General features: G+C 35.4%; 1 protein-coding gene across 1 annotated transcript in view; it reads right to left on the bottom strand.

Moving 5' to 3' along the window:
• LOC131164607 (thiamine biosynthetic bifunctional enzyme TH1, chloroplastic) overlaps nucleotides 1–15,705 on the bottom strand; it is a 68,993-nt gene that overhangs the window by 30,181 nt on the left and 23,107 nt on the right. The window lies entirely within an intron of this gene.

The raw sequence follows: 15,705 nt of genomic DNA, 5'->3' as shown, positions 1-15,705 counted from the left end.
AAGCTTATGACAGTGTGTGTTAGGATTATTTGCACAGAGAGGATTTTGACATGGTTTGGAGAAAATGGATTCAAGGTCCTGTGTTCTGCAAATAGATCTTCCATTGTAAGTGGGCAGCCCAGACATGGATTAAGCTTGTAGAAGATTTCCACAAGGGGATCATTCATCTCCTTTTTTATTCATTGTGGAGGTCGATGTTTTGAGCAGGATGGTTATGCAAGCTCAAGGACTAGGTGTTATTAAGGAGCTTAAGTCCTGTAGGGAGAGTTGTCTTGGGAAAATTATTGGAAATGATAAATTTCCAAAGCCCATGTTGGCCTAACATGGCTTACTAATCTTGTTTTAATGATAACAAATAAAAGGCCACTTAACATGTTTTGTTGCAAGTGATGAAACTTTAGGAATCAAGTTACTAAGCTTAAGTTCAAATGAATACAAAAGTTGATTGCAAGATTCCATGGAAAAGGAATATGAAAGCTTGAAGATCATGAGAGCACGAATATCAAAGAGGACTTGCTAAAAGCTTAGATAATTTGAAGCTCAAAGTTCAAATGACACAACAAAGGACAAGCATGAAGACTCCAAGCTTAGAAAGTGTTTTAAAGTCTTAAGAAGAATCTCTATGTAAGTACTTCATTCCATGGTCTTAAATTTCCACGAAATTGTCGAAATTTCCGATTTCCGTCACCTTCAAAATCGAAATGGCAGTCTCTTTCCATCTTGCATAATTTTCGTCGAAATCTCAACGAATCATCCGAAATTTATCGAAACCTCGAAATTTTAGCAAAATTTGTCAAAATTTATCGAAACCTCGAGAGTGAAGTTAAATTTCTCTTTTAATTTATTTTATTTATTTTATTAAAACAAAAGGTTATCACAAGTGCTTTTGAAATTATATGAAAAAATAAACTTATAGTAATATTTTATTTAACCATTTATGTCTAAATTATCAATATTTGTACAATAAATAATATTTAAATAATTTATGAATTTCTTTTGCATTAACTGAATATGTTTAATGTACATTATCTTACAAATATGTTTGATACACATACTATTTTACAACTTTTCCACCTCATACAAAACATAGATGTATTTAATTTGTAATATATTAGTCTTAAAACTTATATTTTTATGTTTGTTAACCATTTCTAAAGTTTCACAAAGAATTCCATGTTTTACTACTAGTTTCCATTATTTTTTCAAATCGAAATCGAAATCGACATAGAAATCGAAATTTCCGTCGAAATTTCTATAACTTTTGGAGCTTCGAAATTTGAGTCAAAATCGAAATTTAAGACCTTACTTCATTCAAATGATAATTTGATTGGATTTGAAGCTCATTAGGAATCTCATTGACCTAGACACCATGTTTTGAAAAACCCCGGAAAATACTTTTCAAAAGACTTAAATTATTTTGGGGAAAGCAAAAGAGCAAAAAGAATTTGGAAATAAGTTAAAAAATCAGTTTTTGGTCTTTCCAGGCAACTAACAAGGTTTTCCTAGTCGACTGACAAATATAAATATTTAAATTGATTTTGAAAAAACCATAGAGGACCCAGTCGACTGACACGGTTTTTCTAGGCGACTGACAAAAATTTGAACTGATTTTGAAACAACCCGAGAGGACCCAGTTGACTAACTCGTGTCTTCCTAGTCGACTGACTCGCTCTAACTTTGAAAATCTCAGTGTTTTAAATGGATCCAGGCGACTGACTCATACTTTCCAGTCAATTGGCTCTTCGAGATTTTTAATTTTAAACATAACAGATACTTTCCAATTGATTTTTTAAATTCTAGCCGTTATGAAAACTTGGGAAACACTCCAAGTCACTTGGGGAACACGAAATACTCTTGATTAATCATCTATAAATACCTCCCCAAGGCTAAGGATTCAAACGCACCAAGCAATTACAGCAATCAAGCTTTCTTACTTTCAAAACTCTTCATACTCTCAAAAGCTTTCTTGTGCAGTTACTTTCTGAATTTTCTACTAAGATTTGCTGGGAATCTCTCACACAATTCTCAACCTATACTGAATTCTTTCAAACTAGAAAGAAAGCTCACGGTGATATACTTCTAAAGGCTTCAAACTCTTTCAATTATTATTTTGAATTGAAGTATTTTTCAATGCTCAATTGTTGTACTAATCTACTCTTGTTGAGAGTGTCTTTGTACACCAAAACTTGTTTTTGTTTTGTAGACGGTTCAGGTTCTTGAATTGTTGTTGGACCAAGCGTGGGGTATCGTTTGGAGAGCCGTACTCTAGCCTATTGAAGGAGAGATTGTAAGGTTGTTACTGCCCATAAAGGAGTTGTTATAGTGGAATCCTTTGGTGGTTTAGCCTAAGGCGAGGACGTAAGCAGGTATAGCCGAACCTCGTAAAAACTCTCATCTCACTCTCTCCCCTACTCTTATTTAATTTCCTGTTCATATTAACTGTGTGGTTGGATTTTAATTTTTTTATCATATACACTACGTGGATTGGAAATTAAATAAACCAAGGATTAATTTGATTTTAGGATTGCGGAAACCGAAAGGGAGTACGTTGGTTGACCAATATAAATTGCAGAAACCTTAAAGGGAGTACGTTGATTGGTTAACACCCAAGACTAATTAACTGAAGGTTTATTTAAAGTCTTGAATTTTGGAAGATTGTTGGAAGGTTGAATTGTGATTTATATTGAGAAAACAGGTACACAAATACAGGGCTTCTTATCAGCAGACAAATATTCTCAAACTCTACTTTGAGTTACTAAAGTGCTAAAACTTGACAGCATTGCTCTCTTGTGTGGATTGTATTGTGATTGTGTTAGTTGGATTGTGTTGAGGTGCTAAACAGGATATACAACTTGGTAGATGCATTCATAAAAGTTTTACAAAGTTAATTTTCCACTGAACTTGTAACTAAAATCAACTTTGATTGTGAGGTTGCTGAACTTAAATAAATTAAAAAATAATTAATCAAAGAAATTTAAAAAGAAATTTTAAAATCCCAATTCATCCCCTCCCCCTCCTCTTGGGAATACACCTTCCTTTTCAATTGGTATCAGAGTAGGATTATAGCAAATCTTAACTTGAAAATGGCACACCTAGGTGTATCCCCTTTTGCTGAGGGACAATCCTCAACTAGACCTCCTATTTTTTGCAATGTAAACCACACCTTTTGGAAATAAAGAATGAGAATCTATATTCAAACTATGGATTGGAAAGTATGGAAAGTTGTCACACATGGTGACTACATTCCTACTAAATTAGTAGATGGTAAAGAAGTGCCTAAAGAAGAACGAGATTTGACTAATAATGACTAGAAAATGATGCAAGTAAACTCAAGTGCCATGAATGCACTATATTGTGCTTTAGACGTTAATGAATTCAATAGGGTCATGGCATGTAAGTCGGCTAAAGAAATATGGGATAAGTTAGAGGTAACCTATGAAGGAACGGTAGATGTTAGAGATAGTAGAATCGACATGCTCACTAGCGAGTATGAGGCCTTTAAGATGAATCCAGATGAAACTATCACTAGCATGTATACTAGGTTTACTCATATAATAAATTCCTTAAATGCTTTAGGGAAAAATTACTCAACATATGAAATGATTAGAAAAATCCTTAGAGGGCTCCCTCCGATATGGGAACCTAAGGCCACAGCAATCACAGAAGGAAGAAACCTGAAAAATACCTCCCTTGATGAGTTACTCGGATCCCTTCTCACATATGAGATGGCAATAAACAAAAGAAATTCAAAGAACAATAATAAAAATAAGAAATCAATGGCCCTTAAGGCTGGCAAAGAAAGTTCTAGTGATGAAGACAAAGATAATGAATTAGATGATGACGAACTAGCCTTCATTACTAAAAGACTTGGAAATTTTTTCTGAAAGAATAGGAAATTCCCTCGGAAGTTTAAAGGATCAAAAACTAACAAAGGAGAAACAAACACAAAAGAAACTAAGAATGAACCACCTACATGTTATAACTGCAAGAAGGTCGTACACATTAAACCTGATTATCCAAAGCTAAAGAAAGACAAGAAGAAGAAAAAGAAGGCAATGAAAGCTACATGGGATAATACAAGCTCGAACAAATCAGAAAATGAATCAAGTGAACAAGAAGTTGCCAACATGTGTTTCATGGCGCTCAATGCTGAGGTAAACTCCTACTATAGTTCATCGGAAGAATCTAGTGGAGAGTCTTGTAATGATTTATGTGATAGCATGCCTTCATACAAGGAAATCCAAGTTGAATTATTCGCCTTACACAATAGGTTCGTTAAAGTAACTAAAAAGAACATAGCTTTGAAAGAACAAATTGAAAATCTTAAGAATCAGCTAGAATCCTCTAAATCAGCTGAAAAAGAAAAGGAATCTCATATTGATGACCTAATGAAGAAAATAAACAACATGACTCAAGAGTTGGTGAAACTACAAGTAAACGGTGAAAACAAGAAAGACTTAGAAATAAGTAATCTTAAAAGTAAAATTGAAGATAAATACAAAATCATTTATAATTTTACTAGAGGAAAAGAGAATTTTGAAAAGATGGTTGGACAACAAAGGATGATTAGTAACAAAGAAGGAACTGGTTACAATGGAATTGAAAACAAAAAGAAGAAGAACTTATTAATGGGATATTTTGTAAAAGAAGCAAAATACTATGCTAGTACATCATCTACAAATATTCATGAACACACTACTTGCTTCTTGTGTAGGAATAAGGGACACATAAAGTTTAATTGTCCACTTAAAAAGAAGTATGTCAAAATAAAAAATGAATGGAAAGTGAACACTAAAAATAGATATGACTTAAAAAGAATTAAGAAAGTTTGGGTTCCAAAAGTAACACCGTAAATCCTTCCTTGTAGGTATGCTTTAGGACCACTCCATCAAAGGAAAAATGGTACTTGGACAGCAGGTGTTCAAGACAAATGACCGAGGATAGAACAAAGTTCAACACCCTAGTTCAAAAGATGGAGAGTATGTGACCTTCGGTGACAAAGCTAAAGGTAAAATCGTCAGGATTGGTAAAATAGGTGAAGAACCATCCCTTACAATTGATGATGTTTTGTTAGTAGATGGATTAAAGCATATTCTTCTAAGCGTAAGTCAACTTAGTGATAAAGGGTTTGATATAGTCTTTAAGCAAGATAAGTGCATAGTTCAAAACCCAAAAAAACATCAAGTGTTATTTACAGCTTATAGAGTCAATAATGTATATTGTACAAACCTTGAAAACTTAATCTCTCAAGATGTAACATGCTTAGCTGCCATGAATGAAGTCAGTTGGCTTTGGCATAGAAGACTAGGACATGCAAGCATGGATCTATTATCAAACTTATCTAGAAAGAAGTTAGTCAAAGGTTTACCAAATACAAAATTCATAAAAGATCAAATTTGTGATGCTTGCCAACTTGGGAAGCAAATTAAAACAAGCTTTAAAAAGAAGAAACATATTTCTACTAGTAGACCCTTAGAACTTATTCATTTAGATTTGTTTGGTCCTACTAGAACTCAAAGCATAGGAGGTAAGCAATATGCTTTTGTCATAGTTGATGACTACTCCAGGTTTACCTGGGTACTATTTTTGCCTCCAAAGATGAAGCTTGTAACATATTAATACATTTGTGCAAGAAACTTCAAAATGAAAAAGGATATAGTGTTTCAAATATAAGGAGTGATCAAGGAAGAGAATTCAACAACAAAAAAGTTGAAAAAATTTGTAATGAATATGGAATTAATCATAATTTTTCAGCACCTAGAACTCCACAACAAAATGGAGTTGTTGAAAGAAAAAATAGAACTCTTCAAGAAATGGCAAAAACAATGCTAAATGAACATAAGCTACCAAAATATTTTTGAGCTGAAGCGGTAAATACCGCATGCTATGTGATAAATAGAGTATCAATAAGATCAAATTTAAATAAAACTCCCTATGAACTTTGGAAATGTAGAAGGCCTAACATATCTTACTTTCATGTTTTGAGATGCAAATACTTTGTATTAGATGATAAAGATGATTTAGGTAAATTTGATGCAAAAGCCGATGAAGGTATATTCTTAGGATATGCATTAAAGAGCAAAGCTTTTAGAATCTACAACAAAAGAACTCTTACAATTGTGGAATCAATTCATGTAACATTTGATGAAGAAAATCCATTTAATAAAACAATAAATGTTGAAGAAGTTCAAAATACTCAAAAACCAGAAGACTTAGAAATTGTAGAAGCAAAAGAAGAAGAAAATGAATTAAATTCAAATGATGATGCTATAGAAAATTCTGAATTACCCAAAGAATGGAAATATGTAAGAAATCATCCAAAAGATCAAATCATAGGAGAAGCATCACGAGGTGTAACTACAAGATCTTCTTTGAAAAATCTATGTAATTATTATGCTTTCTTATATCAAGATGAACCTAAGAATGTTGAAGAAGCTCTAAGTGATGACTCATGGATAAAAGCCATGCAAGAAGAATTAAATCAATTTGAAAGAAATAAAGTATGGAAATTAGTTCTTAAACCGGATAACCATTCAATTATTGGAACGAAGTGGGTATTTAGAAATAAAAAGGATGAAAATGGAATTGTGGTAAGAAATAAAGCTAGACTTGTAGTTCAAGGATACAACCAAAAAGAAGGAATGGATTATGATGAGACATTTGCTCCCGTAGCCAGAATGGAAGCAATAAGAATGCTTTTAACTTATGCATCTAATAAGGAATTCAAATTGTATCAAATGGATGTAAAGAGTGCATTTTTAAATGGTTTTATAAATGAAGAGGTATATGTAGCTCAACCATCGGGCTTTGAGGACATTCAAAATCCTGATTATGTGCAAAAGTTAACTAAAGCTTTATATGGTTTAAAACAAGCCCTTAGGGCTTGGTATGAAAGACTAAGTTGATTCTTGCTAGAAAAGGGGTTTTCTAGAGGAAAGGTTGATAATACCTTATTTATCAAAACTAAGAAGGATGACGTGCTTATAATCCAAATTTATGTAGATGATATCATAGGCTGTATGCCTTTGTGTCTACCTTATATCTTTAATTGTTGTTTTTCTCTTTTTTGATTGATGTCAAAAGGGGGAGAAGGATTGAGCAAAATTGAGATATTTAGCGAAACATAAAAGCAAAATTGGCTATATGATATACGATGACATATTGAAATAATTATGATATGAAATAAAAAAAACTGAAGTTGATACTATTGAATATATTGTACTTGCAAAACAATGTTAAAAATATGCTTATTGTAAGGGGAAGCCTTATCAAGGTTCACTAACTTTTGCTCCTTATTTGTCATCATCAAAAAGGGGGAGATTGTTGGCCTAACATGGCTTACTAATCTTGTTTTAATGGTAACAAATAAAAGGTCACTTAACATGTTTTGTTGCAAGTGATGAAACTTCAGGAATTAAGTTATTAAGCTCAAGTTCAAATGAATACAAAAGCTGATTGCAAGACTCCATGGAAAAGGAATATGAAAGCTTGAAGATCATGAGAGCATGAATATCAAAGAGGACTTGCTAAAAGCTTAGAGAATTTGAAGCTCAAAGTTCAAATGACTCAACAAAGGACAAAAATGAAAACTCCAAGCTTAGAAAGTGTTTTAAAGTCTTAAGAAGAGTCTCTATGTAAGTACTTCATTCAAATGATAATTTGATTGGATTTGAAGCTCATTACGAATCTCATTGACCTAGAGACAATGTTTTGAAAAACCCCGGAAAATGCTTTTCAAAAGACTTAAAGTATTTTGGGGAAAGCAAAAGAGCAAAAAGAATTTGGAAATAAATTAAAAAATCAGTTTTTGGTCTTTCCAGGTGACTGACAAGGTTTACCCAATCAACCGACAAATATAAATATTTAAATTGATTTTGAAACAACCAGAGAGGACCCAGTCGACTGACACGGCTTTTCCAGGCGACTGACAAAAATTTGAACTGATTTTGAAACAACTCGAGAGGACACAGTCGACTGACTTGTGTCTCTTTCTAGTCAACTGACTCGCTCTGACTTTGAAAATCTCAGTGTTTTAAATGGATCCAGGCGACTGACTCATACTTTCCAGTCGACTGGCTCTTCGAGATTTTTAATTTTAAACATAACGAATACTTTCCAAATTTGATTTTTTAAATTTTAGCCGTTATGAAAACTTGGGAAACACTCCAAGTCACTTGGGGAACACGAAATACTCTTGATTAATCATCTATAAAGACCTCCCCAAGGCTAAGGATTCAAACACACCAAGCAATTACAGCAATCAAGCTTTCTTGCTCTCAAAACTCTCAATACTCTCAAAAGCTCTCTTGTGCAATTACTTTCTGAATTTTCTATTGAAGTTTGCTGGGAATCTCTCACACAATTCTCAGCCTATACTGAATTCTTTCAAACTAGAAAGAAAGCTCACGGTGATATACTTCTAAAGGCTTCAAACTCTTTCAATTATTATTTTGAATTGAAGTATATTTCAGTGTTTAATTGTTGTACTAATCTACTCTTGTTGAGAGTATCTTTGTACACCAAAACTTGTTTTTGTTTTGTAGACGGTTCAGGTTCTTGAATTGTTGTTGGACCAAGCGTGGGGTATCGTTTGGAGAGGCGTACTCTAGCCTATTGAAGGAGAGATTGTAAGGTTGCTACTGCCCGTAAAGGAGTTGTTATAGTGGAATCCTTTGGTGGTTTAGCCTAAGAAGAGGACATAAGCGGGTATAGCCAAACCTCGTAAAAACTCTTGTCTCACTCTCTCCCCTGCTCTCATTTAATTTCCTGTTCATGTTAACTACATGGTTGGATTTTAGTTTTTTGATCATATACACTAGGTGGATTGGAAATTAAATAAACCAAGGATTAATTTAATTTTGGGATTGCGGAAACTGAAAGGAAGTACGTTGGTTGACCAATATAAATTGCAGAAACCTTAAAGGAAGTACGTTGATTGGTTAACACCCAAGACTAATTAACTGAAGGTTTATTTAAAGTCTTGAGTTTTGGAAGATTGTTGGAAGGTTGAATTGTGATTTATATTGAGAAAACAGGTACACAAATACAAGGCTTCTTATCAGCAAACAAATATTCTCAAACTCTACTTTGAGTTACTGAAGTGCTGAAACTTGACAGCATTGCTGAATTCTTTCTCGTGTGGATTGTATTGTGATTGTGTTGGTTGGATTGTGTTGAGGTGCTGAACAGGCTATACAACTTGGTATACACATTCATAAAAGTTTTACAAAGTTAATTTTCCACTGAACTTGTAATTGAAATCAACTTTGATTGTGAGGTTGCTGAACTTAAAATAAATTGAAAAAAAATTAATCAAAGAAATTTAAAAGAAATTTTAAAATCCCAATTCACCCCCCTCTTGAGAATACACCTTCCTTTTCAACACAGAGTAGATAAAATTAAATAGGATAAAATAAATAGAGTAGAGAACCAATATGTGTCAAAGAGTTGGCAGAAGGGGGTAGGAAAGTTGTTTTCTTTTGACAAATTGCAGAAGAAGAAAAAACTTCTGCAGCCTACCCACTTTGACAAAAGCAGCAGACTTGTTTTTTGTTGAAGGAAAAATATAGCCCACCATTGTTGACAGAGGCAGAAGCTTCTGCACGTAGGCACACTGCCTATAAATAGGATGCTTCATATGCATCAATATATGCGTCAGAGAAATTTAGAGAAAATTAAGAGTATTTAGTATACTCTTAAAGATAAATAGTGAGGTAGCCAACTTGTGAAGGACGTTATCCACAAATTGAAGAATACAATTTTTTGTATTGTGAGTGGTATGCACCTTACGGTGAAGCTTTGTAACCCCATTATCATCATAGTGGAAGTTTGAAGTGGACTACGGTCTCATGGTTTTTCCTTTTACGGGTTTTCCACATAAAAATTCTTAGCGCCTTTTTCTCTACTCTATTTATTTTATCCCATTTAATTTTATCTATTCAATCTTGGGAAATTTATCATTTCCAATATTTTTTTTTCCCAACAAAATGGTATCAGAGCGAGGTTCGCAGTTTCTAAAAATTAAATGGAGGAGAGCACCGACAACATGATCAGATTGACTGCATTTAAGTATGCAATCTGGAGGGCAAAGATGGAGGATATTTTATGTATTAAAGACTTTTGGAAGCCCATCGCAACACCGATCCAAAAATCGGCGACTACAACAGATGATAAAGACGGTGACAAATCGACCACGCCGGTCGTCACCGATGCCAGTAGGAAACCTCCACATCATCTGCAGACAATGATTGGGCAGTGCTAAATCGGAAGTGTGCCACTCAAATCCGCCAATGGATTGACGAGCATTTTCCAAAATTTTGCCAATGAACACAATGCTTACATTGTTTGGCAAAAATTAGAGAAAATGTATGCGAGGACAACTACACAGAATTAAGCGAATATGATGCGTCGACTTGTGAACCTAAAGTACAAAGACGGGAGTGAGTTCCAAGGTATGGTAGATCAACTCAACTCTATGAAAATGATGGTAGATGATGAGTTGCAGGCATTATTGTTGCTAAGTTCCTTGCCCAAGAGTTGGGACACAGTAGTTGTGTCTGTCGACAACTCAGCTCCTGACAGCAAACTTACCATGGAAATGGTAAAAGACCTAATGTTGAACTAAGAGTCTCGGAGAAAAGACGAGGGATATACTCCTGAGTCTGACACGCTTGTCACAGAAAATCGAGACAAGCCAGAATGGCGCGATAGAAGCAAAAGTCAAAATACTTGTGGCCAAAGTCAAAAAGGACGATCAAAGTCAAACTTCAGACACGACAAGAAGTGTCATCATTGCAGTAAACCTCGACACTTCATTCAAGAATGTAGGAAATTAAAGGCGGAATGGTCCAAAAACTAGGATTGAAATAACAAAGGTGAGCCTCGTACAAATGACACCACAACCATCGCTGATGAAGTTGTCATTGTACAAGATGAAAACTATGTTAATCTTGCAAGTCAAGATTCAACATGGGTAGTTGACTCAAGTGCTTCCTACCATGTAACCCCAAGGCTAGATTTTTTCTCATCTTACACTAGCAATGATTTTGGATGTGTGAATATGGGAAATGAAGGTACATCTAAAATTACCGGAATCAACATTATTTATTTAGAAACTAACCTTGGATGCAGATTACTTTTGAAAGATGTGAGACATGTTCCTGAGATCCGCCTCAACTTGATTTTGGCCGGAAAACTTGATGATGACGGCTACAATAATTACTTTAGTGAAGGTAAGTGAAAACTCATAAAAGGTAATTTGGTGGTAGCCAAAGGCAAGAAAAACACATCCCAGTATATTACAAAAACTAAGCTATGTAGAGGAGAGGTAAATGCAACAAGAAAGGAAGTTCCCACCGGGCTATGGCATAAGCGGCTAGGCCACATGAGCGAGAAAGGGATTAAAATCCTTTCCAGGAAAGAACTCTTGCCAAGAATCAAAGGTACACCCTCAAATACCTGTGTTGACTGCATCATGGGAAACAACACAGAGTTGCTTTTCGTAGCACCCCACCATCTAGAAAAGCTAATATCCTAGATTTAATACACATTGATGTCTGTACGATGCGATCCAAAACACTTGGAGGCGCTATCTATTTTGTAACATTTATTGATGACCATTCTAGAAAGGTGTGGGCCTTTGCCTTGAAAACTAAAGATCAAGTGCAAGATGTATTCAAGCAATTTCATGTAAAATTTGAAAGAGGAACTAGCAAACGGTTAAAGTGTGTACGTGCAGACAATGGCGGTGAATACTGGGGACCATTTGAAGAATATTGCAGAAGCTTTGGAATCAGACTAGGGAAATCACCAAAGACACCTCAACACAATGGTGTTGCAGAGAGAATGAATCGAACCATCTGTGAGAAAGTTAGCTGTATGCTCTCAAATGCAAAACTGCCAAAACCTTTTTGGGGAGAGGCAATGAGGATAGCCGTTGATTTAATCAACCTTTCTCCATCAGTTCCATTGAACTATGATGTACCAGAAGCAATCTGGACACGTAAGGATATTTCTTACAAACATTTGAAAGTATTTGGTTGCAGGGCTTTTGTTCATATCCCAAAAGATGAAAGGTCAAAGCTTGATGGAAAGGCCAAGCAGTGTATCTTTATGGGTTATGCTCATGAAGAATTCGGTTATAGACTTTGGGATCCTATCAACAAAAGGATCATCAAAAGTCGAAATGTGGTGTTTCTAGAAGATCAAACAATTGAAGATTTCGAGAAACCAGAGAAGTCACAAACAAATGAAGCTCTAGTCAATATGAAACCCGTATCCCCACCTACAAGTTCAGTTGACGGGGGAGCAACATCAGAATCTTGATGATCATACTTCAACAGATGATAGTGCTAAACCGGAACCAATCCCAGAAGAGGTTCCAGCAAAACCACAACCAAGAAGATCCATTAGAGAGCGACAACCAAGTCGCCGATACTCTCCCAGTGAGTATGTGATGCTTACTGACGGGGGAGAACCAGAGAGTTACCAGGAAGCCATTAATAATGAACACAAGAATGAATGGGTAAAAGCCATGCAAAAGGAGATGAAATCCTTGCATAAGAACCATACATTTGACCTGGTAAAGTTACCCCAAGGTAAAAAGGCTTTAAAGAACAAATGGGTATTTAAGATTAAAAATGAAAAAAACAATTCACAACCATGGTACAAGGCAAGGTTGGTTGTAAAAGGTTTTGGTCAAAAGAAAGGCATTGATTTTGATGAAATATTCTCACCCATGGTAAAAATGCCTTCGATTTGAGTTGTTCTTGGCTTAGCAGCCAGCGTAAATTTGGACGTTGAACAACTTGATGTGAAAACTGCCTTCTTACATAGTGATCTTAATAAGGAGATCTATATGGACTAACATGAAGGGTTCCAAGCTAAAGGAAAAGAAAAACTTGTGTGTAGACTAAATAAGAGTCTATACGGACTGAAACAAGCACCAAGACGGTGCTATAAAAGGTTTGACTCATTCATGGAGCAAAATGGGTACAACAGAACAACTGCAAACCACTGCGTTTTCACCAAGAAATTTTCTGATGGTGACTTTATAATTTTGCTACTATACGTTGATGACATGTTAATTGTTGGTCATGATGTCAGCAAAATTAACAAGCTAAAAACGGAGCTAAGTAAGTCCTTTGCCATGAAAGACTTGGGACCAGCTAAGCAGATTCTCGGCATGAGATTTACCTGTGACAAACAGAAGCGAAAATTTTGGTTTAAAAAGGTTCTTGAAAGGTTCAATATGAACAACGCTAAATCTGTCAGTTCCCCACTTGCGAGTCATTTCAAGCTGAGTGTTAGACAGTGTCCTTCAAATGTGAAGGAAAAATCAAAAATGACGAAAGTGCCTTATGCAGCAGCAATCAGCAGTCTGATGTACGCCATGGTATGCACAAGGCCAGATATTGCTCACGCAGTTGGCATAGTGAGTAGGTTCCTTTCAAAACTCGGTAAGGAACATTGGACAGCTGTCAAATGGATACTCAGGTATCTTAGAGGTACAACCAGTCAATGTTTATGTTTTGGTAATGCTAATCCTGTACTTGAAGGTTTTACAGATGCAAATATGGCCAGTGATGTAAATACCAGAAGATCCAAATCTGGATATCTAATGACATTTGCAGGGGGAGCAATTTTGTGGCAATCACGACTACAGAAGTGTATTGCTCTATCCATCACAGAAGCAAAGTACATCGCAATTACTAAAGGTTGTATTGTAAGGACATCCTGTGGATGAAGAAGTTCCTAAAAGAGTTAGGACAAAGCCAAGAAAAGTATGTCCAATATTGTGACAGTCAAAGTGCAATCCATCTAAGCAAGAATCCAGCTTTCCATTCCAGATCCAAACACATTGATGTTAGGTATCATTGTATACATGAAATGTTGGAGTACAAGCTATTACAGCTTGATAAAATCACACCAACGACAACGGATCTGATATAATGACAAAATCTCTACCTAGAGAAAAACTAGAAATTTGCAAAGCTACTGCAGGACTGATGGAACCCTCCACATTGTCGAGAGGGAGAGATTTGATGGGTCCCTCCATGTGGAGGGAACCAATATGTGTCAAAGAGTTGGCAGAAGGGGGTAGGAGAGTTGTTTTCTTTTGACAAATTGCAGAAGAAGAAAAACTTCTGCAGCCTACCCACTTTGGCAAAAGCAGCAAACGCGTTTTTTGTTGAAGAAAATAGCACAACACTATTGACAAAGCCAAAAGCTTCTGCACGTAGGCACACTGCCTATAAATAGGATGCTTCATATGCATCAATATATGCATCAGAGAAATTCAGAGAAAGCTAAGAGTATTTAGTATACTCTTAAAGATAAATAGTGAAGTAGCCAACTTGTGAAGGACGTTATCCACAAATTGAAGAATAAAGGCTTTTGTATTATGAGCATGGTTTTAAATCGCGGTAGCGGGTAGCGTAATGTAACGGTAACAGGTGTAACGGGAAGCAGGAGTAGCGGATGTTACATAACGGGAAGCGGGTGTAACGGCCGTGAATTTTTTTGAAGCACGCACAACCTTGTGCATATTAGCGTACTTGCATGTTTTAAGCTTTTGGCCATTCTTAGAAAGGGTTTTAGTGTATTTTGGACCCTTTAGTTCGAGTAACTAAGTTATTTGGTAAGGGCAACAAGTTTACGTTTGTTTTAAACCATCATTGATAGAAAATTACGTGTGTGAGCGTATTTATACTTCTCTTTGTTCTTATCTGTGATAAATTCTTATGTGTGCTAAATGAATTAATAAAATAAAATACATTATACACTCCATTAGTCTATTAGACACATAAGACATACGAATAATATAAATATAAAATAGCTAGAAAAGAAAGAAGGTTGAAGTTGAAAAATAAAGAACATAAATATCACATTACTAATATTATTAAAAAAAAATTCCTAACAAGTTAGTATTTTGAAATTGTTAATTAATGCATCTATTGTGAGTATTTAAAGAAAAAGTAAATTTTGTATCATTGTCATCCTCATTATAATCTTTTCCCCTCTTGCCACTTGGTATATTGAGAATGATATGTGAAAGAGAGAGAAAAAGTGAGAAGAAAAAGTAAACAATAAAATATTTTTTTGGTGTAACAGTCCTGTAGCGGTTACGTAACGGCCGTAGCGGCCTTTACGTAACGGTCGCGGTCCGTAACGGCCACTACGGCCGTGATTTTTCTTCCCACCGATTTCGCGGTGTGTAACGGTATCGGTAACCCAAAAAACCTTTACGTAACGGTCGCGGCCTTTATTTAAAACCATGATTATGAGTGGTATCCACCTTAGGGTGTAGTTTTGTAACCCCATTATCATCATAGTGGAAGTTTGAAGTAGACTACGGTCCCGCAGTTTTTCCCTTTACAGGTTTTCCACGTGAAAATTCTCGGTGTCCCACAAAAGAAGAATTTTGTAGGACAGGAAGAAAACGAGTGCAAGAAGAAAGACAAAAGTATGCCAAATATCTTTTAGGATCTGCAAAATATTCAAATCTTTTTAAATTAGGCTATGAGAAAGCTCCTGCAAAAAACTCTTTGCAGTTTACCTCTTTCAAAATTAGACTTTGAGAAAGCTTATGACAGAGTGTGTTAGAATTATTTGGACAGAGAGGATTTTGACATGGTTTGGAGAAAATGGATTCAAGGTCCTGTGTTCTGCAAATAGATCTTCCATTGTAAGTGGGCAGCCCAGAAA

Source organism: Malania oleifera, chromosome 9 (genome assembly GCF_029873635.1).
Source record: "Malania oleifera isolate guangnan ecotype guangnan chromosome 9, ASM2987363v1, whole genome shotgun sequence".
NCBI lineage: Eukaryota > Viridiplantae > Streptophyta > Magnoliopsida > Santalales > Ximeniaceae > Malania > Malania oleifera.
Note: the sequence above shows the minus strand (reverse complement) of the source record. Positions and strands in the feature narration are given on the sequence as shown.